The sequence below is a fragment of the Lichenostomus cassidix genome, chromosome 3 (assembly GCF_008360975.1).
Source record: "Lichenostomus cassidix isolate B80296 chromosome 3, HeHo_3.0, whole genome shotgun sequence".
Classification (NCBI taxonomy): domain Eukaryota; kingdom Metazoa; phylum Chordata; class Aves; order Passeriformes; family Meliphagidae; genus Lichenostomus; species Lichenostomus cassidix.
The window spans coordinates 54,025,093-54,048,537 of NC_139483.1; the positions used below are offsets into that span (position 1 = coordinate 54,025,093).

At 40.3% G+C, this 23,445-nt stretch overlaps 1 protein-coding gene across 4 annotated transcripts in view; it reads left to right on the plus strand.

The window, feature by feature from the left end:
- The first annotated feature begins 483 nt into the window (after positions 1 to 483).
- RGS17 (regulator of G protein signaling 17) overlaps positions 484 to 23,445 on the plus strand; it is a 74,587-nt gene continuing 51,625 nt past the window's right edge. For 2 of the 4 annotated variants that reach the window (XM_085055818.1, XM_085055821.1), the window contains exon 1: positions 484 to 625. The gene's annotated coding sequence lies outside the window, so the exon portion shown is untranslated. Of the gene's footprint in view, positions 630 to 1,172; positions 1,293 to 23,445 lie in introns of those variants that run through there. The other 2 variants (XM_085055820.1, XM_085055819.1) reach the window with 2 other exon arrangements.

Genomic DNA, 23,445 nt, shown 5'->3' on the forward strand with positions numbered 1-23,445 from the left:
AGGATAAAAACAAAACCGCAGCCCAGCAGCGCTAGCGTTTCCCTCTTCACCAGTGCGGCGTGCTGCTCCCGCCGTCACACATTGGCAGCCCACGAGCGGGGATGCTGCGGCTCCGCCGCCCGGCGCGGGCACACGCTGCCCCGGCCCCTGCCCGCGGAGCCCCCCGCCCCTGCCTGCCGGGACAGCGTCCCTGCGGCCCGCGGTGCGCCGGGCCGAGCAGCCCGGGGCGGGGAGCGGCGGTGCCGTGCCGGGGCGGGCCGTGACTCACCCGCCGGGGCCAAGCGGGGAACTCCCGCTGCCGCCGGGCTCCGCCGCCGCTGGCAGAGCGCATGTGCGGGGGCTCCCTGCTCCGCGCCGCTCCTCGCACCCTCCCGCCCTCCCTTCCTCTCCGCCGCCCTCCCTCCCTCTCTCTCTCTCTCTCTCCCTCTCTCTCTCTCTGGCCCCCTCCCTCCCTCCCTCCCTCCCTGCCCGCTGCCTGCCCGCCTGCCTGCCGCCGCCTCCCTCCCTCTCCCCGCCGGCTGGGTGCTGAAGTTGGGCGGATGGCAGCGAACCAGCTGCGCTAGGGACGAGCCGCACCAGCCCTTCCCGGGATCGCTCAGCGCCAACTGCACGCAGCCGGGCGGGGGTGGGTAAGGCGCTCCGCGCTTATTTCAGCCTGAACCGTGATAAACGGCACCAAAATGTCTGCTATATAGTGATGCAAAGGGTGTGTGTATGTGGGGAAAACCACACCGACCAAAGGGAGGGGATGGGGGTGAGGGGAAGAGGAAGAGGAAGAAGGGAGGCGAGAGGGAGGGTGGATGGATGGATGGATGGATGGATGGATGGATGGATGGATGGATGGCGGGCGGTAGAGTGCGACAAAAAATGCATTCACCAGGTGGACAGGCTGTGTGTAAGCGTGCCTGTGTGTGCGTGTGTAACAACGGGCGGGTTCAGCGCCGAGGCTGCAAGGTGGAGTGTGTGTGTGCGTGTGTGTGTGTGTGCGTGTGTGTGTATGTGTGTATCCTGCCCGCGATGCACAAAGGGGTGGGGAGAGGTGCCGCTGGGCTCTACGCGCGCCCCCCATCTCTGCCGCCCCCCGGTTTGCGCTGGGGGTGCCGCGGAGCATCCGCCGCGCCGGGCGATCCTGCCCAGCCCGGGCAGGGGAGGGATTGGGCTGCCCCCGGGGAAGCCGGGGGCACGGGCTGGCAGTGTGACAGCCGCCAGCTCGGAAGCGAGGCAGCGCTTCTCCTGCCTTTCCTCTTGACCTTCCCCTGCCTGTAACGTGGGTCTGCTTCGCGCGAGGAGAGGTGGTTTATTTTATTATTATTATTATTATTATTATTATTATTGTTGTTGTTGTTGTTATTTCAATCCGAGGAGCCGGCGGAAGGTGAGCGTGAGCAAGCGAGTCATTGCTCTAAGATCAGGAGTTGCTTTCCCATCCCTCCCTCCCTCCCTCTGCCCCCTGTCTGTGCTGCCCCAGCGGGCCGGAGCGGGGCCGGGGAGCTCCCGCAGGCAGCGCCCGCGGAGCCCCGGGCGGCACCCAGGCTCCCCCGCCCGCCGTACCCTGCGGCACCGCCATCCCTGTGCCCCGGCCTCCGTCCCGCCCCTCCCCTGGAAATGTCGGCGGGAGGCGGGCTGGGGCCGCGGGAGGAGCAGGTGGCCGGGCGCGGCCGGCGGGCAGGGATGCTCCCGGTGCGCCGTGCCCGGCTCTCGGCGGCGCGGGACAGCGGTGCGGCGGCGCGGCCCCGGGCGGAGCGGGGCTTCCCTGCGCCGCTGGGGAAACACCCGCTGCCGCGGCGTCGGTGCGGCGGGGATGCGGTGCTGCTGCCCGACACCCGCCTGTGCTGCTCCTGCGGGTCTGCGCCGCGATGAAACCGCACGCAATTCAGAGCGCCGGGTTGCCTCGCTTGCTCGGCTGCCAACTTAACATTCATCTCTACCTCTTGTCGATTTAGAAGGAAACCTTATTGGTGCTGTCAGGCTTAGAAACGGCAGGGGTAAAATTTATGGGTTTTGGTATTCGGTTTCTTCATTTCTGTATCGGGATTTTCACCAACGTGTGTCACAGGTTTGCAGCCAGATGCTTTTGCAAAATGGATGAAATCTGAAATACCCTGCTAGGTAAATAAAAGTGAGTTACATATTGTCTGGCAATACTGTTATGGGTAACAGGTGAAAAATAGCTTCCTGCAAATGTTGTATTCATCCATTACAAATGTGGGGAGTTCTATAAAGGAAGTTGATTCTTTTTCACATCAGTGGATGCTAGTGTCATCATCCTTACATAAATCACCCGGGAATTTTCCTGTGGCACAAGCCATTTAGGCAAACTATTTAACCTTCATAGAGAAACAGTGTTGCACACTCTTACCACTGTTATCAAATACATATTTTTATTTGAGCTCATATCCAGTAAAAGCAAAGTCCTAATAAAAGATACATGAGCCCCACCCCAGTAAGTTTATGGCCTGAGACGCAAATGCTATGATACACACAAGTACTTGCCTCCCTGAAATAACGTGAGCATTAAAGCATTTAAATGCCTTTCTCCATCAGGGCCTTAGATCCTTTTAGGTAGCCAAAATAAGAACATAATTTAATTAAAAGAATACGATCAAATAAATTGCTATAGTGAGCTGGACATCTAGTCCAATATCCTGGCCCTGACTACAGTCATTAGGAGATGCTGAAGGGAGAAAAATGTAAGAAACAGGACTAGCAGTGATCTTTTCCTGGTATATTCTTTCAAGTTTCAGCAACATGTAGAACATGGATTTCTTAAACTGGAGTTTGCTCCCAGACCATCATATTTAATAAAACAGGAGTTTGTCTACTCCCTTTCTAAATATCTGGGCATAAATTTATGCTCTGGTCTCAACCCTGTTCTGTGGCAATAAGCACCACAATTTAATTATGATTTATGTAGAAAAGTACTTCCTTTTGTTTGCTATGAACCTGCTGCTTGATAATTTCATTCAGTGCTCCTTAGCTTTCATATGTGACAAGGAGTATATATTTGTGTCTATGTAAGGTGCTAGGAGTGTCCTCTCACACCAGAGCAGGTACAACACTGGCTGAAAAGGTCCCTTCATTTTATCTATCACCAAGTTGAGGGGCCTGCCTAGGAGTACTAAGCTGTATTCAGCCCTTAGTCTTTATGTTGAAATCTACAGATAAGAATATTCTTTTTCTTGTTATGCAACGTGGACTCTTATGCACAAAGAATTGTCCTGAACCCATGAACTCATTTCAAGAAGGCTGCTGAAAAGCTGTCTGTTGAAAAAAAATTCCCTCCACTATTGATTTGAATTGAAATCTGACTGACAACTTGGTGAAAAATTCCCTATTCCAATGTGGTTTTTTGCTTACCCTGAAAAGAAGATGAAATGTTTTATTCTTAACTGCAATTCCTAATTTTTAACAAGTATATTAAACAAAAAATGCAAGGTATATCTCAAGGGACATATATATACACACATACATATACACATATATATATATATGAACTCTGTACATTTGAAGTAGCATCATTTTCTAATTGTTCTATGTCATGTTCAAGGATGTGCATATTGAACAACATGCATAGTTTCAAAAGTAAGCTTATATGCCCCATAAAATATAGCTGGTTTATAAGGAGCTGTGACACAAGTTCTTCTTCACAAGAGTACTCCTGAGTTCAATCCTGCTTGAGGAGGTATTGAGCAGACCAACATTGCAGAAAACTTCCCTGATCTCAGTGGTTGCCCCACTTTTTTTTTGTCATAAGAATAATAAAGAAATTAGAGATCAGAGAACTACAAAAGCACATCCTGGACCCAAAGACACAGAAGTTCTTACAGTTTGAAATCAGCAGCAGGCACAACTTGGAGCAACACAATCCACAGCAGAACGTGATGAAGTAGAGAAGGGTAGAAACCCATGAATTGTGAAATTCTTCACAAAAAATAAAATGCTGGAAATCTCAAATGCATTAAACCCCATCTCCCAAAAGACTAAAAGAAGGAGAGGCTCAGCGGTATTGTTATGGGGACAGGATAAGAGGAATGTCAGTCATTCTCAGACTTAAGCCAGTCTCAAACTACATGTGAGATGATTTTCCACTTGCAAGTGGTGTATATATGTGTGTGTGTGTATATGTGGCAAAACATATATATACATAGTTATGTATGGTATATACATTTTTGTTCACTAAAAATGCATTATCTTAAATAAATTTTACATTCCTAGTACCTTTAAATAGCACTTACTTACTTGTATGCTTTGCATGCATGCCTTTAAGTACGAACATATGGAGATTTTTATGAATATGCCAGAAGTGTGCTAAGTGAAATGGTATTAACCCTTACAGAGGTGTTCATTACAGTCCCATTAGCTCCCTCCTGATCATGTCTTCATGATGTCAGGGTTTTATTTTGCACTCGTACCAAGGTTTCAGCTTTTTAGTGAAAAATATATCCCCACCATACTTTTAGTGCTTATTCTGTGAATACAGAAAGAGTTTTCTAAGAACATAAAATTTGTGTGCTAATTGGCTTGAGCTAAAATTAGTTAAAAACCAATGCTTCACAAAATTTAGCATTTCTGTTGACATACCCTTTATTCTAAGTAGTTTTTATAATGAAATAATGCAATCAAACTTTCCATACCATTAATTAATTAAGAGCTTGTGCATAGGATATAAAAACAAATGAATAGATTAAGTTGTAATTAAGTTTTTATATTTGTGCTTATAGCTAATGGCTATGGCTATACAGGCTGTAAGTAAAGCTGTGGGAATAGCTTTGCTGCTGACTCCTGGGGGTCCACTGAACCCTCAAAAGAAGCCCAGCCCTTCAGCTTGGCACCTCTGCAGGTCTTGGCTGCAGAGGGTCTGAGGCAGGGAGCTGCATGCATGTCTCACTCTGGTTCTCTGGAAAGTTAACCATTTCAGAGAGGTCTTTCCTACAGAGATTTTGTGTCTCTACTAGAAGTGGGGTGTTTGCTCTCAGGAGGTTTCCCTTGGCGTTGCTGCTGTCTCTGGCGTGCCCAGAGGAAGCAGCCAAGCAGTGTGACTGTGGCAGGGACCTTGGGGAATGCTTAAAGCACACAAACAGATGAACTTGGGGTCTGCACTGCTCCTCCTGCCCAGCCACCATATAACCTGTGCATCGACCAAACCAACTAAGGGCTTGATTCCCTAGTGTGCTTTATCTGATTTGCATTGCTCCAGTGAAGCAAAATAGATGTAAACTCAATTTAAGTGACTTGTGTGCTTTGAATAATTTGTGTTGTTCTAGTGTATTAATGAATCTGGACTTAAATAAAAGTATTTTAATCAATTTAATATTGATTCTATCATATCAGCCTAAAATTTTTGAATCATAGCTTTGTCTTTAAGTTCTTTGTTTATAAAATATAAATGAAATGCATCTTACCTTTCATACAATAGAAATTTTCATACATTATTTACTTTGTAAGCAAATGGCAGTAAGTTCTTAGAAATCAGTAAATATCTAGAGTGTATATGCAAAATTACAAATAGGGAGATAGAAAGAAAATTTAATAAAATATTAAATCCTGCAGCCAAGCCTTAAAAACATGCACACATCTTAAACACTACATCTGTGCTGCATAATCTTTCTCCATATAAAAATAGTGTATGTCTAGCCTAAGTTCTTCAGTGAGAAAGGGGTAAATTGGACAATGATGCATTAGCACAGCTATATGGCTTCTGCTACCAAAGCAGCTTCATTTAAAGCAGTTTGGTTGCTCTCTCCAGTGATGCGAGCTCTGTGCTTGCTGAAATATGAGAGATCACAAGCTGAACCACTGTATTCAGCCCAACCCTGTACATACAGACTAGCAGTGAGAATATCACACTAACACTGCCTTTAAAGGACACAGCCACTCTGTCTCAGGTCCCTGATTGATTATGCCACCTTGCTAAGTCCAAGCAAGACATAGTCTTACTTTTTTTTTTTTTTTTGAAGGCTGAATATGGGCAGTTTTGCTGTATTATGTTTTGCTGTGTTGTGGTATGCTGTAACAACGTCTTCATTTATCAGCAACTCATGTCAAAGTAAAATAACCCTAAGAGAAAGAAATTAAACCCCACGAAGCATGGGTGAAGGCTGTAGTATCCTTAGCACAGCACTGTGACACCTGCTTCCAGGGCCAGGTTGGATGTGGCTTTGAGCAACCTGGCAGGGGGGATGGAACAGGATGATATTTAAGGTCCATTCCAACCTAAACCATTCCATCATTCTGTGATTCTCTGATCAGAAGAAGTAGTTCAGACAGCTTTCGAGAGAGAGATCTCAGAACACTGAGCACCCTGAGAGGCAGTGTGTCCTAGGCACGTCGCAGCTGTGGCAAGGAGCTGAGGGAAGTGCTGACATTTCTCACAGCTCCCTGGCTGATTAGTATCACCATATATATGCTGCTCTCACAGAAGCTTAAATTAGAGGGAAGTTATAGAATGTCTGGGCTGGAAGGGCCTCTACATATGTTTTAGTTGCAATTCCCCTTGCCATGGGCCAGGACACTGTCCACTAGACTGAGCTGCTCAAATGCCTGTCCAACCTGACCTTGAACACTTCCAGGGATGGGGCATCCACAGCTTCTCTGGGCAACCTGTTCACTAGCCACATAGTGAAGAAATGTATAGTAAATTTTTAATACCATTTTTCTGTGTATGGTTTGCTGAATGGCAACAACATTCTGAACTAAGGAATTTGTTATCCAATCTGCTTTATTCTGGCAGTACTGCAGACAGCACATGCTCTCTGATATTCACATTGCACCAGACCTTTGGGTGGTGTAGATGCTGCTCTCAATGATTTGCATCATATGAAAATTCAGAACAGTGAATAATAACTTCCTGTACAAGAGCTTCACAAGTAGCCTTGATTTAATGAATGTAGGTGGGAAGTGTCATCCTAATTACTCAGTGTCCAAAAGATACTTTTATTTCCAAGTCTTATTATCTTCAGAAATTACAAAGTCCTAAAATATTAATCAGATGCTTCATAGTTTTCAAGATGGGTTTGGGAAGAGAGATGTACAAGTTATTTTTTTTATAATTCATATAGAACGGTTTAAAAATAATGATTTGGTTTTCTGATAATCTAACTGATAAACTAACTGGTACAACTTGATATATCTGATAACCTGGTAACTGGAATCTAATGTGTAGCATTTTTTCACTATTATATGTATTACATTTGTCCAAATATTTTTATAAACACTCTCCCTCACAATGTAAAAACCCCTCACAATGTAAAAACCTCTGTTTATTAAGCTCTGTTAATATACAGAGTCTCATCTGTATGGTAAGCATTGTGCTGACCAGACAAGACAAAGAATTTTCAAATTCTTTGATTACTTGATATGTAAAATTAAGTCACAGAGCAACCACAAAAAAATTAAGTACTGGTGTGGTGAGTATCTTGATAGAGGGAATACCTATACCCAGTGAATGAAGCTACTTCATAAAATATGAATTTATAGAGGCAGCAGCTTTGAGCTGATAGCTCATGTAGGACTGGGCATTGATCAGGGATTGAGAATAAAGGAATCTGACTGTTTATTGGATTTTTATTGGACTGTTTATTCTCCTCTTTGCAGAAGGACCGTCCCATATCCAGTATCTGTCTCAAAGCCTATGCCTGCACTGCTAATTGCAGTCTAGGGTAGAGAGAGCTGACAAAGGTCTGACACTTGAAAAATCTAGTTAAAGCAGCACTAGCAAAAAAGTTACCTTATTTTACCTCTAATATTTGTAATGTCGTTTTTCATCCAGTATAAACTACTCAGAAACTGAGAACTACGCTCCTGAAATTTTTCTGTTTTTAACCTAAATTGCTCCTGAGGACATTTACCATCAAATATGTTCCATAATCCTTCAACTATTGTCTTAGCTCTTCTTAACCTGCTTCAATTGATCAGTAACCATCTTCATCTAAGGAAATCACAACTGTTGTTTCAGTAACAGTCAGTGAAAAATACAGAAGCATGGCTTTCATGTGGATGTCTAAGATTTTGGCTTTATGTAGCCAAGGTGGCACAACTCTTGTGGGTGCAGAATTGCACTGAGAACTTCTTTGAGTTGCCATGACTCAGTTTTTGTTAAGGGTCCTGGGTTTTGTCTCTGCAAACTAACAGAAGCCTGAGCTTTTGCACCAGAACTCAAGTGTCTATGTACTGGGTTGTTAGAATGGTCCCAGACCTGACTGGAAAGTTACCATGTTCCAGGGATCATTCCCAATAAAATGCTAATATTAGACTCTCCTGTTATGCAGAGCAGGTCACCCTAATTGTATGAATGAATCTAAATTGTCCATTTAGCCTCCGAGCCAGAGAGCAAGCATGGAACTGTTTAGCTTTCCAGTACAGGCACATCACATCTCTTCAGGAAGGTTTCTGCCTTTGGCCTGCATTCTTTCTTCTTAGGCATATGATATTATCCAAAGGAAACCGAGTTTGCTGCAATGTACTTAACAATGGATCCAGATCATCTCAAGTCAATAACAACATTATATTGTTCCCTTGATATTCACCTACCACAAACAAGAACGCTGCTGATTTTTATGGCTCCTTCTGTTTTGTTTACAAAGAGGAGTAGGTTATCAAGTTGTATAAATGAACATATTCCTGAAGGATCCAGTTAGTAACACACCTGCTTGATAATTATTCCCCATGTTTAATTTCAGACCAAAATTTATCATCTTTTAATACACATAATGTTTATCATACTGACTTTTATCATGTTTATTCTACAATCACAATGTTGTGTTCCCTAACAGAAGTCAGCATATTTGTATTGACAATACCATCAACTTGGAAATCTTGTATAAAATATTAATATAACCATCTCATACACATCTCAAATATGTATGGTTTTTAAAATTGCATTTAATATAAATCATATGGAATGGCTTTAACTATACTGAGTTCACTCAAGTCCTTCATGTGTTTATTACTATTAATATTCTATCAAATCTGTGGGACAAGGTGGTTATGATTTATGTTCAATATTAATTTCTTTCATACATAACAGGAGAGAGAATGGTTTGAACATATTCTTAAAGAAAGTGTAAAGTTTAGTAAAGGTGAGTGGCTCATATCTGTATATGCATGATGTAATAGGAAAAGTATACATCTTGTATGACCTTACTTCTGCTGAGCATTTTTCTTGGCCAGGAATATAATGTGGTGGCAAACACCGTGTCCTGGTTTCATACAATGTAACATTCAGGAACTTTTAAGAAAATAGAGAATACAGAAAATTTAAAATAGTAAAAGAGAAGGGGACTGCTCATCATATTATTATTATCCTGAGAATCTAGCAATTTAGCAAGCACTGAGAATAAATAAAGAACATATTATGCAAAGGCCATTCCTGTCCTTCCAGGTTTTTGGAATTTAGATCTAGTGGGTGCTCTGAGATTATCATTCCATCGTGCTGTCTTTTCTACAAGCTCACTTTTCAAACAACCACATTACTTTTGCGTGCTGAGACAGCAGCACTTCTGTTTCGCAGAAAAGAAATGCAGATACATATGAATTAACTGATTAGAAGATCATACAGTAAAGTACTGGCAGATGCAGAAATGAAACATACAGGGCAAAATTCTAGTTCATTTCAAGGGTTAAAATTTAACATTAAGAATTTTGTCTCCTACTCCAGCTTCCCTATTACCAAAGTAATGCTTAAATATAAATATTGGAGACAGCTTAAGATCCAGAAAATCTCCAGATCCAGACAATCTCCAAGACAAAACTGAGAATTTGCATTTGAGTCAAAAGTTAGTCTTTCTGATCAAATATTCTTACTCATTTGAAGATGACCAGAGTAAAACCTCTCCAATATAATTACACCGCTCCTTTCTGAATATCAATATGAAAAATATTAATTAGGGGACTGTTAGGAAAAAAATTGCTCAGTATGCAAAACACTGCAAAAACATGAAGACTTAGGATGGTTGAGCAATGTAGCCCTGCATTTATAAAATGAAAAAGAGAGAGTGGAAGCATATGGCAAGTAGCATGATACCTTCTGCATATATGTATCCCATGACTTTCAGCTCATCAGTTTTTTAAAAAGAAATGGGGATTTGGGGATCCATTAAACCACTGCCTTTAGATCTGTTATGCTCATAAAATGAGGTAACTCCAGTATAGTGAACTCAGTCCTGTTCATAATAGAATAACACCTGTCCGAGCTTTAAAAAATTATGCATAAACAAAAATCTATGCACATTTCTTTTAGCTTGTTTGTTTTCATGACATAAGTTCCTGTAATATCACAATTATAAAACAATTAAATGTTTTTACAGGTAATAAAAGGGAGTGAACTAACTAGTCAATGCATGCCTAATTCTAATAATGAAGGCAGCATACCTTTTCTAACCCTAAATTACTCTGAATTTTAACAACTCTTCATTCTTGTACACAATCAGAATTAGGGGAGGTGCTTAAATCAGTCCATATCAGCATATATTTATATATGCATAAATATATTTCTTTTTAGTTTAGCCTCAGATACTTTGAATTAACTGCCTTCTGGTTATTGCAGTGAGAGAGCACACCCATGGGCTGTGGCATGAATTACCACCAATCAGCTCCTCCAGTAAATTAACTGCGAAGTATGCTGATGGCCCAAGTAAATGTAATTTGGTTTATTTCGTAAAGAAAATAATAAGTTACTGTATGTCCCTTGAAAGATGGGGTAAAGGTCTCTATTCAAGAAAATTCAAGAAAATATGGTCTAAAAGAGCTTTAATGTAAGAAGACTAAATTTATCTGAAAGTGTAATTTATTGCAGATCTAGCTACAGATGGGAGACAGTTCACAGGGGTTTTAAGACCCCAAATAATTGAATTGCTATTAATGTTCAAGACATTTTTCCATTAAATTTAATGGAATTCTATGGTAGAAACTATTCTTACACACAATGCTAGTCATCATTCACATTTCAAACATATGATTGTAAGGCTCTTTTTAGGCTCTGTTAAGCAGAAATTGTTCTTCTGGACAGTGAGATCACACACAACAAGGGGACTGAATGCTGGAGACACCCAGATTTTGACTGTATAATATTCAGTGAGGTACTATCTGGAATAATCTAAAGACAGTATTTTATATTATTTTATATTTTATATTTTATAATATTTTATAATATTTTATAATATTTTATATTTTATATTTTATATTTTATACTTTAAAACTAAGGTGGCTACTATTCATACAGCAGACTGACTTTTTTTGTTGGTTCATTTCTACATTAAACCTTGAGCTATTTAAGTGAGATACTGTTTTAAATTGTGCTACAGTGCTGTCCTGTAAGGCAGAGAGTGTATCCAGCAGAGTACCAAGGAAATCAGCTGCTATTGCACCAGGCAGACAGTGTGTGCTCAGCAGCACTCTGGGTTAGGCTGCTGGGCAGTTGTATGGCCAATTCCAGCAGGTGCCACAGCAGCAGCTTTAGGAACATTGGAAAATAGGAGCGTATGCTGAGGGAAAATCCCTGGCTAATTGAATCCCAAGCTCTGTTTCTATCAACCAGTACATACCTTTTCTTTCCTTCTCTTGATCAAGCTGATTTTAAAAGCAGGAAGTTCTTTTGTTTTGTTTTGTTATTGGTTTGGGGTTTTGCTTGCGGGGGGGAAGTGCATTGTTTGGGGTTATTTGGTTTGGTTTGGTTGGTTTTTTGTTGAGTTTTTTTGGTTTGGGTTTTTTGTTTTTTTAACATGTATTCTTGCCCAGAGGCTGTCCCAGATCTGTTGAAAACCTTTTTCTCATTTCCAGCCACATTCACTCAAAGACCTCTTATTCTTCATTTGCGCTTGTGCAATCATCCATATTGAATTGTTCTTCCTCCCTTCCATTTGTTCACCTGACACATTCATACCCCTCCCCTTTAAACATTTGTCCCAGAAATGCTCTTTAGATCAAACAGACATCAAAAAAATGAAGAGAACACTCAGAATACAGAATCCATATCTTGAGAAACAAGGGGGCTCAGATGACAGCAGCTCTCCTCCCAGTCGTAAAATTCCTCCTCTAGCCTTTTCCCTTCATAACTCATCTGTGGAGCTCCCTGGAGTAGAAATGCAGTAAAGGTTGTGTGACTGTTCCATAAGCATTCTCTCACTCTTGGTTACATAAAGGGGAGCCCTGGATAAGGAGTATTCAAGGTCCAGCTAACTCCTGAAGAAATCTTAGAAGTGTGCTGCTTGGATTTCAATGCTGTGACACAGTACAATCTCACATGAGGTCGTGTGTGTAAGAAGTTTCACCTACATAAATTTTGGGGCAGCCTAAAGGGTCTTATTTTTTTCATCCATCATCAAAATACATTTCCGTGTTGATTTGGATACAAGATAGCTTCAATTTTAGCACAATTTTTCTTCTCAGACAAAATGACTCTCTCAGGAAACTCTTCTGTATGTTATTTAAAAGTGCTTCTCAATCTTGTTATCTCATGGGACTAGGTAAAGATGTAAAATATTAGTGTAGACTAGTGCATGTACTGGTCTAGAAGAGAAGGATTCCAACAATAGCATGTGGGTTGCAAAGGCTTTGGGTCACCTACATGAGATTGCACAGGACAAACAAAAATGTCATCATTTTGATTTGTTGTTGCATGACTCACCTTCTGAAGAAAAGTCAGATCACAGGAGAAAATGAAACATTTGTCAAGGAAATGAAGAATCTGGTCCACTAAGATGAATTGGTGATTGTTGATGATTGTTGTCAGACTTCAGTTCTGTTATGCTGACCCACTTGCAGACTGATCATTCTTCTTTATGAGGGTTTCAGAGTCACACCCAAAAAGTTGTCTTTAGAGCCAAGAAGAGGTTTGAACTGACAATAACCATGCCATAACCTTTATTCCACTTGTTACCATCCTACCTGTTACTATGCACTGTGAAAAATAGCACTATCTCAGGACAGGCACTTCACTAGGAAAAAAAATCTGGCTACACCCAAGCCTTTGGTGGCTGAATAAAGATCAAACGTCTAATGTGATCAGCAGGCAGCTCTGCCTCCCACGCTCTCCCGCAATTATAATGTTCAGTTTACTTTTTCTATTTAAAAGTAATTATATTGTTCAAACAAAAATAAACCCATTCAGAAAATGTCTAAATTTGGCTTTCAGACTCAGATTTTGAATGCCGGGTCACTGCTTCTGAGTGATGTATCATGGAAGTAGAAAGGTCAGTGCTATTAGAACATTGAAAACATTTCCATCCACATCTCCTGCCAAGGATATTGCATGGATGAAATGCCAGCAGGCAACATGTGTCATATGTATGATCCACGTGTGTCAGAAAGCTGTCCCCTGATCAGAAGGAGCAGCCACCCCGAGGCTGTAGGTATGCACACAGCATTTGTTAAAGGCCAGTATGGAGCTCAGAGACTCCCAACAAGCATGTGGGGACAACACTGAGATGGCCTGGCTGCACTTATCTTTTGAGTGTCCAGTGGATGGTCCTCCATCAGGACCTGCACATCCCACCTGAGTGCCTGAGCCTCCCTGGCCCTGCTGCTGTTTGATGCCAGGCACAGCTAATCTGGTCATCTTGTTCACAGGACAGCAATGGGGATGGACCGTGGGAACTTGCCATGCTTAAACCTTGCAGGGAACTCTGGATTTTTTCCACTTTTAAGCAAAGCTTCTCAAAGGCAAACAATAGGATTCCTCCACACATGCTTATTCTTGCTGGGACTCTGATCTGAAGCTCCCCAAAAAGAATATTTCAGGTGTGGATTTAGACAGAATACTGTTTGCAAGAATATCTAACTTTTGTCAGTCTTTCTCCAGAAGTCATGGGTCATAGCACAGTTATAGCAATTAGGCTGTAAGTTCAAGTGAAGCCAGAGAAAGAAAATTCTAGGAGTTTTGAGACATTTAGATTGTCTTTGAGACACATTTAAAAATATTCTCCACGAAAGTATCACAATACTTGCCCACAGGTCTGCCCCACTGGGGACACATGATAGTCCAAATTAGTAATTGCAAGGCAAAACCCCTTCCTACTTTTCACCCCAATGAAATTATAAACATGAACACAGGAATTTACCCTAGCAGAAAAATCTGCAAAATCTTACTTTGTGGCCAGACATGCAGGTGGTTCAATTTAATTCTCAGTTGTTCTTTCCACAACGCTGAAAAAAATTCCCTGAAGGAAGAAGTGCTTGAGTCAGCTCCAGAGAGAACAGAAGTTTATCCTATTCACTAAGTCGGATGAATCTTCTATTGAGATGCTAAGTGTTGTTTCATTGCCTTCCATACAGCCTTTCCATAAGATCCAAAGAACTTTTTATGCCACATTTATATTCATTGTGAGATTTTTGCCCCGGCTCTCCAGCTGTTTCCTTGCTTACATCCTGAGGCAAGAACTGCTGAACTTGGGGAGCAGAAAGACTGAATTATTGACAGGGACAGACAATTTTAGAGTGTGTACACCTCAGATTTGGCTATCCAGATGTCCCAGGTGAAGGGACAAATCTCAAGAGAAGTAATAACCAGCACAGACTGAGAGAACACAGAGAACTTGAAAAGGACCTTTAAAGTCTGAAAGGGCAAGAAAAAGGCAAAATAGACAGTGAGACTGAAATCTCAATAGGTAGCAGTGAAGGGTACTGAGTGTTAACATGAGTCTGGATGCTAACTAGTGAACAAAAAAGGAAATTAATAAAGAACAGGTGAATTAAAAGGCTACAGTGATAAAACCTTGGAAGTATGGAGTAGGAGAAAAGGACACTGAAAAAAATAAATGTATTATAGTCACTTTTTAAAAATATAAGCTGATTTCTAATAGCTTTTAATTATTATAGGATGTTTGTAGCATTTGAGGAAGTCAGTCTTCAAAGAAGTTTGTTCAGCCTGATTATTAAGTAAGATATTACAGAAGTCCTGCTTTTAAAAAAGTGTTTAAAATTAAAATAATTCATTTATGTGCAATTAATAATGGCATATGGACAACAACAACAAAAAACCCACACTAAACCAAGGGTAATTTCTTTTCCCATCTGCAACTGGAATTTCCTCCTGAAACACTCAAAACAAAAAAAAAAAAAGTACCATTCAACTAAATTTCCTTGATCTGGAGATAACAGGAGATAAGAACCAACAATTAGAGAATGTTTCTATTCCTGCTCTTCCTTTCTGGTCCTACTCCATGGTCAAAATAAATGAAACACCTCTGGCTAAGCAAGAGCAGATGATCTTGAAAAGAAAGGAGATCAGCTTTCTCAGCACTGTGCATTCATTGGATCTGGAGATCTGCATGTGGAGAGAAAGAAGGCAGAAAACTTTTGATAGCAATGAAAGGTCATACTATTTGTTTTACATGGCAAATCTACTGGAGGCCTTTCTTATCCACAGCACAATTTCTAATACAAGACTATGCTCCTAAAGAAGGTACTGTTGAGTCAACTGGAAGTCTCCAAAAGATTTTATTGCTGTTAGAGATAATTTGAAATTTCATTGTGTCCTGATCAGTACCCTTACCATTTAAAAACTAATTTTGTTTCATTGTTTCTGTCTCTTTTTAAAAAATAAATAAAAAATTCTACTCTCCAAAATTTCCCTAATATTATTTTCAGCAATTCTGTTTATGGAAGATGCAAAAATATTAGATTAGCATACTTATTGGCACCACTGGTGTCCTGCATGTGAACCTTGCGGTAAACAGAAAGCAGCAGTTTCAGTATTGCCATAAATATACATTCGGGGATCAAATCTAAGAACTCTGTAATTCAGGGGATAGAGGCATTTCTAATAGTCATCTTCTTGAGGAAAGCACTGGGTTTAGATGAGAATTAGAAAATGCAATTAAAATATTTCACTTAATTAAAAAAATTAATATAGCTCCTTTTTCCATGCAGCCTTCCAGGGTGAGGTATTTGTGCATAGGTGGAGTTGGCTTAGCACAGAGATGGACTGGGAGGAATTTATATTCTTCACTCAAGCTGAGATGACTGTAGCTGCTGTATCCACTTGGACCCCAAACTGCCACAGATATTAGGCATCCAAACTATACTTAGTTGGCTTTCAGTCCTCTAAGAGGACTCTGAGTTTTTAAGAACACACAATATTCCATTCCCCTCTCACCTTTAGGTACCCAAATTTCCCCAGTCAAGTGCATTTAGTGCCTGCTACTCATGCTTGAAACTGCTTCCTGCTAACTAGGTCACAACCAGCTCTCAGCAGGACATGTTGTCTGCCAGAGATCTCAGAGGAGCTTGGTCCAGAAGGCACACTGAGAGTGTGCCTCTCATTTTCTAAAAGAGCTGAGCTCATCACTAAACACTAGACACAAGTGAGCTGTCATTCCAAAACACAGCCAGAGAAGGAGGCTGGTCAGACATTAAGTTTTGTGGTTATTTCATCCCTTCTGTCCTCCTGCACCAAAACTCTTGTCATTTTCTCAATTTTTCTTTCATTAAATAAAGCAGGAGGGTCAGCTTCAGCCAGGATGTGGTACACCTGGATTCATCTGATGTGAAGCTGAGGGAATTCAGAGCTTCCCCTCCCCATCATAAAAAGTCTTCCCTAATCACCAGTTTTCTGTCCTGAAGATATTCAAAGGGAGAAAGAGTCTCCACTGTTACCATTGACACTATGCTGTTTTGCAAAAAACCTACACAAAACCCCATCAAACAATAAAAGAGAAATTAGCCAGGGAGACAGCAAAGCACCCACCATTGCAATATTCACCATGGGACACCTTGATTTCTACCCTGTTCTAAGCACTAAAAAGTGTGGGAGCCATGTTATTTAATCTTTTCAATATTGAATAAAAGCAAGAAAGCACATCCACCATCTCATTTTACAAAGCATATTCTAGTTCATAATGTGTTTTCTTAAGGGATGACTCAGGGTCCTAAATCTAGATGAGGGCTGTGGCTGCAAATCTCAGTCATTCTGCAGTCCAGGCCAGGTTTCTCAATCCCAGGAAGGGACAAGGGCAAAGCATTCTCTTGGCCACCAATCTTTCTCTCCTAGTTGTACAGCATTTTATGCCAGTCTAAACCAGAGCTGCTGCCCCTCTCTCTTTGCCACATGTAAGTGACCGCAGTGAATCAATTCGGAGATTTAATCCATCTGACAGATAACCATTTGCTTCTACAGAGTTACTTTTCTGCCACTTGAAAAACCTGCTTGATTTGTGTTACCATGTGGTAGAAACACACTAACCAGAAAGCAGGAGTTGAAGGACTGATGGCTTGAACTTAATTTGACCAAAGTTGCCAAGGAGCCTCATGCTTGGGATGCTGCTTTTGGGAATTGATTCTGAGGTGTCTCATGTTCTCAAGGTACTGCAGATGCCCTGGTACTTCACACAAGGCAGTTCTCTTCGATGAGAGGGGAAAACAAATACAAACCCAACAGAAAACCCACAAAAATGCATGCATGCACACACACACACACCCCCACACCCACACACACACACCCCCAAACCCAACAAAAAGCACTCTAAAAGCCACATAAAACACTATAAAAACACTCATAGTCTTTTTGCACCCCGAGCTGTGTGGGAACAGCTTTGGGGAATCCAGCATTCCCCACAGTGCACATTAGAAGCAGAAAGAGCATCACATTGGCTTTCTTATTTCCTCATTTTGGTAAAAACATGCATGTAAACTAATTTCTTTTTTTTTCTGCTGTTCTAGTTATTGGGCTCCAGTCATAGCTTTCAGGGTCATGCTTTAATATTTTTTATCTTACAAAAAATATGATCCTATTCAATAGGACTAACATAATAAATATTTGAATCAAAAATTAGAAAAGTGGTCAACTTACCAAATATTGTTCAAATAAATGAAAAAATGTAATTAGGGAGCACGTTCAAACCAGCACAGTCGAGGTGCCTACATGAGACAAAGACCACACCTACAGTAAATGTTGCTTAGAACAGACATCCTGCCAAGTTCTCTTCAAAGAACTGGACATCTTAAATGGTGTTTCTCTCTGCATCCCTGTGATTATCCTAAACCCATTATCCCACAGCTTCTTTCTGTTTTCTCTTCCCCAGTTATACTGTAATCAAGTGTCCTTAAACTTCACCTGGGTGAAAATACTCACCTAACCTGGATGCAGAGTGCACTGAAGGCAGACATTTTCTAAGCATTTTGTTTAACACAGCTTTTGGTCAGGGCAAAGATGAACTCTTCTGGGAGTTGTGTCACCCAATTTTGAAATTGTTGCTTTCTGTATAAAAAATACCATTTGTTTTTAATCTTTCAAGTGCCATGGGAACATCAAACAAAACTGTTAGGAAATAACTTCCTGGGGTTAAGACCCATGCTGATGGAAGCAGAATCTGGATATATGTAGGAAACTCCACTTAATATTTCTGAATTAGCTCTCAGTCCCTGGTTCCAGAGACCCATGGAAGAGAAAGGAGAATGTTCCCCTAGTCCATGAAATTATCAGTATGATAGGAGCCATATGTGGGAGAAGAAAGCTGTTGTTTAAAGTGATAGTAGGACTGAAACAAATAATGTACACTGGTTTTGGTAATTCCAGACAGGATTTCCTTAATGCAGACAGGTACACTTGTGCCTCTCACACAGCAGCTTAGAGAAATGCTAATAGTACATTTTTACAAGTTCAAGTTTTTCTCGTCATTTACATTTCTTTTGTATGTGTCATTATCGTCTTGTCCAAGTGCCTCAGGATCTTGAAGATCTTTGTCTCAAGTCCAAGGTCAACTTTTTGACTATCTAGTCAAACAGAAAAGCTCCTTTCTCCTCATCATCAGTCATGATTCTTCCACCAGGTTTTAGAAAGCAAGGTTTAAGTTTATGATGAGCAGAAAAGTTATTTAACACCTACATCTCTTGCATCCTTTGTTAGCTCTGTATCTGCTAACACCTACACACCCTTTGATGTGACATACACACAAGTGAGAAGTCTGGAGTCAATTCAAACCTGGAAAGATTTTAAAATCATATATTTGTTTCATGAAATGGAAAAATTATGTTTTCTGAGAATACTTGAAGTACCTTTCCCAGCCTCTAGTCTCCAACTCCTATTGAAAGAAGTAGCTTACTAAAAGACAATAAACAACAATTTAATCAGGTTTTTTAAATTCTAGGATAGTACTCAACTACTGGATCATCTTTCCAGTTTGTTGACAATCTCTGATCAATGTGGTACTGTGCCTGACCTGGGCACAAGTGGAACTTCCTGTGTTAGCTGTTTATTAAAGTTGTGAATGGCCAGCTGTTCTAGAAAGTTTTGTGGTTATGTTCTGTAGTGGAATCTGAACACTTGCTCTTAAAATGCCTCTGGCTTATCTACTGAGACACTGCCAGATGTGAATCAAAGCAGATTTTCCTGCTGCCTTCTGTGTAGGGTTAGAAAAACTGAGAAAGTGCTCGCATCTTCAAAACCAGATTTTCTATTTAGTTAACATAAGCATTATCTCTGTGCTGTTGTATATTTTTTTTCCTGAAAGTAATGTCTTGCTTATACACTGACAAAGTTTAGTATATGAGAGAGCGGTGAAGATGAGCACTGAAAGACTAATCAAATAAAAAATCTGTGTGGTCTGTTAGGGGAACACAACAGCAGAGAATACTGTTAAAACCAAAGTGCAATAACTGAGAGGGTTTTTTATGCTAAATTAAACTTTAATTACAAGGATGCACCAGAAGGTCAGTTCTTATTTCTTCAGTTGAAAAGCATGCAAGCGTCTTTGTGTGAGTCTAACAGACAGACTGATCAATTTTTTAAAGGCTTTCATGAAAGTGACACAAATGCACAGAAATGGGAATAAATTAATAAATGGGGAAGCAACATTTCTATCCATTGCTACAATAACTTAGATGGAAAAGGACACACCATTAAAAGAGAAAGAGTGATAAAAGCATATCACTGGACCGCTAAGTTTGCCTTGCACTTCGTTGTGAAAGCTAGTGATCATCAGTCTGAGTGTTCTGAAAGCTTCTCCATTCATCAGGACTCAAAAAGGCAGTTCCTACATTTCGTTATGAGTCAGACCAGCAAAATGTTTTTAATGGGCTTTCAGACTTGATTTTGGAAGTATCATAGTGTCACTTATGGTAAAACTAGAACAAATAATAGCATCTGTCTTGAATATAGCCATCTCAGCCCCATTACACCATAGCAATGCCATTAGAAGCAAACTGGTTTTCCTGTCCTCTCTGCCTATTAAATTATCTTCCAAAGTGATAGCATTCTTACCAGGAAAATTTGCCAGGCATATCTAAAGAATAATTAACTGTGTATATATTACTTCAATTTCTCCATCTATTGCAGTTTCTGATTTCCTTTCATTTATGACCTGAACATCAAAATAAAAGAGTAAATCGTTTTCCCCATCTGATAAAATAAAAAAACCTCTGCATCTGAAGGAGGCTAGTGTTTAGCTTGCACCTGGGTTAGTATAAAATAGTTGTGACATTATGGATTAGTGACTCCAAATTTAAAGAAATCCGTCTTTTCAAGAAACTGTGGTATGTGAGGTATGTGGCTGGACTTGGGGTTGGGGTTTTGGTGTTATGGTTTATTTTAAACACCATTCTTCAACCTTTCCCAAAGCAAGCATACTGAAGTAAACGATGTAAACTCATGCCCACAGGGTAACTAATGTCAGCTGTCACTGAAGAAAATGTTCAAGTGTGCAATGGTGTAGATCATTTAGCATGGGATGGAAAAATCTGAATCTCTTTCATATAATTTTGGAGACCAAATATGACATGGTGCCGAAGAACAAAGAATTATCCTCTTGAATTGAGTATTGTTCTCTGCAGCTTATCCGTCATAAACTCACTTGAGCTAATGGACTTTGAGAGCTAAACTACCAGAAAGGCATAGCTACAGCAGGACACCAGGCTGAGATTATTCCTGAAATCTGAGGTCAGTCTATTGTAACTACATGAACTTCACTGACTCAAATCAGTTTGCTGAGATGACAAAGCATCAACCATCTTTCTTTTTGCCAAATGGCTATGAGCTGCCATGAGAACCTCACAGTAGATATTTCCATGACTGAACAATAAACACTGGCTGGATAACAAGGGAGGACAGTGAACAGGGAAAGGACCTGAAAAAGCTGAGACAGCTGCCAGAACTGATTTTGTAAAGGAAAACAGGGGGAGCACCTGCAAACCCCTGCATCACGGCACATGTCATCCTCTTGAGCAAGAGTGGGGAGTAAACTCACCTATGTGCTTACCTGACTCATTTAGGAGGCACAGTGCGTTCAAACTATTACTTGGCTTTTGGCAGAAGTAATCACTTTGCTTCTGCTTGTTCTGTAGCAATTTGACATCTCATTATCAACCTTCTTGGCTGTCAAGCAAATAAGCCAAAAATCTGAGTCCCATACCATTCCCTCATTCTTTGTAGGAGTAAAAAATGCAAGGGTTATTTGTTCTGTGTTAAGAACTTTTTCCCTCAATCCCCTGACCATAAAAAGAGAAGAAAAGAGTGGGAGGGAACCACCAAAACTTTAATTGTATGAAATATGAAATATATTCAATTCTATCTGGGGACATTTGGGGTATTCAAGAAAACCTTTTGTTCTGAATACTTACTTGGTGATTTTCTGTATAACTCTGGGAAATATCCCACCAAAACCTTATGCACTTGCTTTTATGTTTAGACGGACAGTTACAGGAAACCAAAACTCTGTTTCGTTCTGGGGTTATTTGGGAACCTGATGCGTATCTCATGTGTTTGGAATCTGATGGAAATTCTATGCAAGTGCATAAAGCTGTTTTCTTACCAAACTGTGTCCTTGTAATGGCTAAGATGGAGTTAAACCAGAAATACATCTGGGCAGCCTTTTTGGGTCACTGGTTGAAATGATTACTCTTTGATCTAGCACTGCAGCTGCTCTTCAAATTATGCCTCTTCAACAGCTCATGTAAAGCTTTTGCTCACTGTTCACTTTCTCATTTTAAAATACCAGTTTATATAGCTTTTCCAGTTTATATAGCTTTTCCAGTTTATAAGTAAAGGGATGGTAAATGGTGCTCAATAATTCTTAGATGTATTTATGATTCAGCAACACTAGAAAGCAGCTATGCAAATAATAGACACCTGTCTTGTGAAAGAAGTACCAGGGAGATTTCGTAATCTTTGAACCAGAGCTTTCCAGACAACAGTCACTGTGTTATCACTCAATTTTGCATTCACTTGTCCCAGCAGGGAACCTTTCACACAGTTCAAGTGCTGGAGTGCAATCAGGACTAAATATCTTGTCATAACATGCAGTAAATGTGATTGTGGTCACTCAATTGCTTTATGCATAAATAGGAATCATTTTTATTGTCACAGATAAGATTTTTTTTGCACAGGTTTACCATAAACATTGAATATTATAATTATTATATCAGGTATTATATTATTATGATATTATATTTCTTTGCATACTTCTTGACTATTTGAGACAACTTGACTGTGTGAAGCTGGAGCTTTTGCTCTCCATTATGCCCAAAGTGTCCTAGTCCTTCGGTTCAATCATCTTCTTGTCTGCTGGTGTACTCAAAAGGAATTGAGCTAATTAGCAGAGGTAGCCTAGATGTCTGTAACAGAAGAGATTACATTGTCTAAAAGTTCTAAATATTATGGGGTTTTGCCTTATTGGGAGATACTCAGAATAACCAATTTACTTTTAAATGTCAGGTATTTGCCTTTGTACATACTAGTGTCATTCAAGTATAATTGCTTTATTAAGTGGAAGAGTTTTTGTAACCTAAAAAGCTTTCATTAGTATTCATTCTAAGTTAAATACTAAGCTTGATATGGGGGAACACTTTTCTCCTGTAAAATAATAACCCAGTATACCTAACTGAATCAGTAGCAATCAGTCAATTAGAGACAAAATAAAGTATTTGTTGACATCATAAGAAGCAAGCAAGTATGGTTTGGGCACAAGAAGAATTCTCAATATTTTCTCCAAGTATTGGTTTGGTTTTTTTCTTAACCAAGTATTTATGAATTCTATAGTTTGCACTCTGCTTTCTCCTCTCAATTGTTTTCCCATTTTTAGTCATACTACAGCCATTTTCACTACTCATGTGGAAACACTCAGGGTGTTTCCACCACAACTGCTTGAAAACAAGATAAACTGGATTCCAGAGGAATTATACTTTTAAATCTAGAAAAATAGTAGTTTATAGGCAAGCAGATAATCAATATTATCATAAACATATTGTATTCTACTTTTCACTTGCTGGCATCTCTAGGAATGAGTTGGCACAGAGTTGTGAACAATTCCAGTCTACAGCCAGAAAGATTTGGCCTGTCCCATGAGCATCTTTAACATTTTCAAAACTGTTCCTACCCCAAACAGTGAAAAAAAGTCTCTTAAACAAAACCACCCTTCATCCATGGGGAAATGTTACTATTTGGTTGGACTGATTAAAACACAGTTTTGTTATTCCTTTATTTCAATTCCCAAATTGATTACTTTTGAACCAAAGATTGCT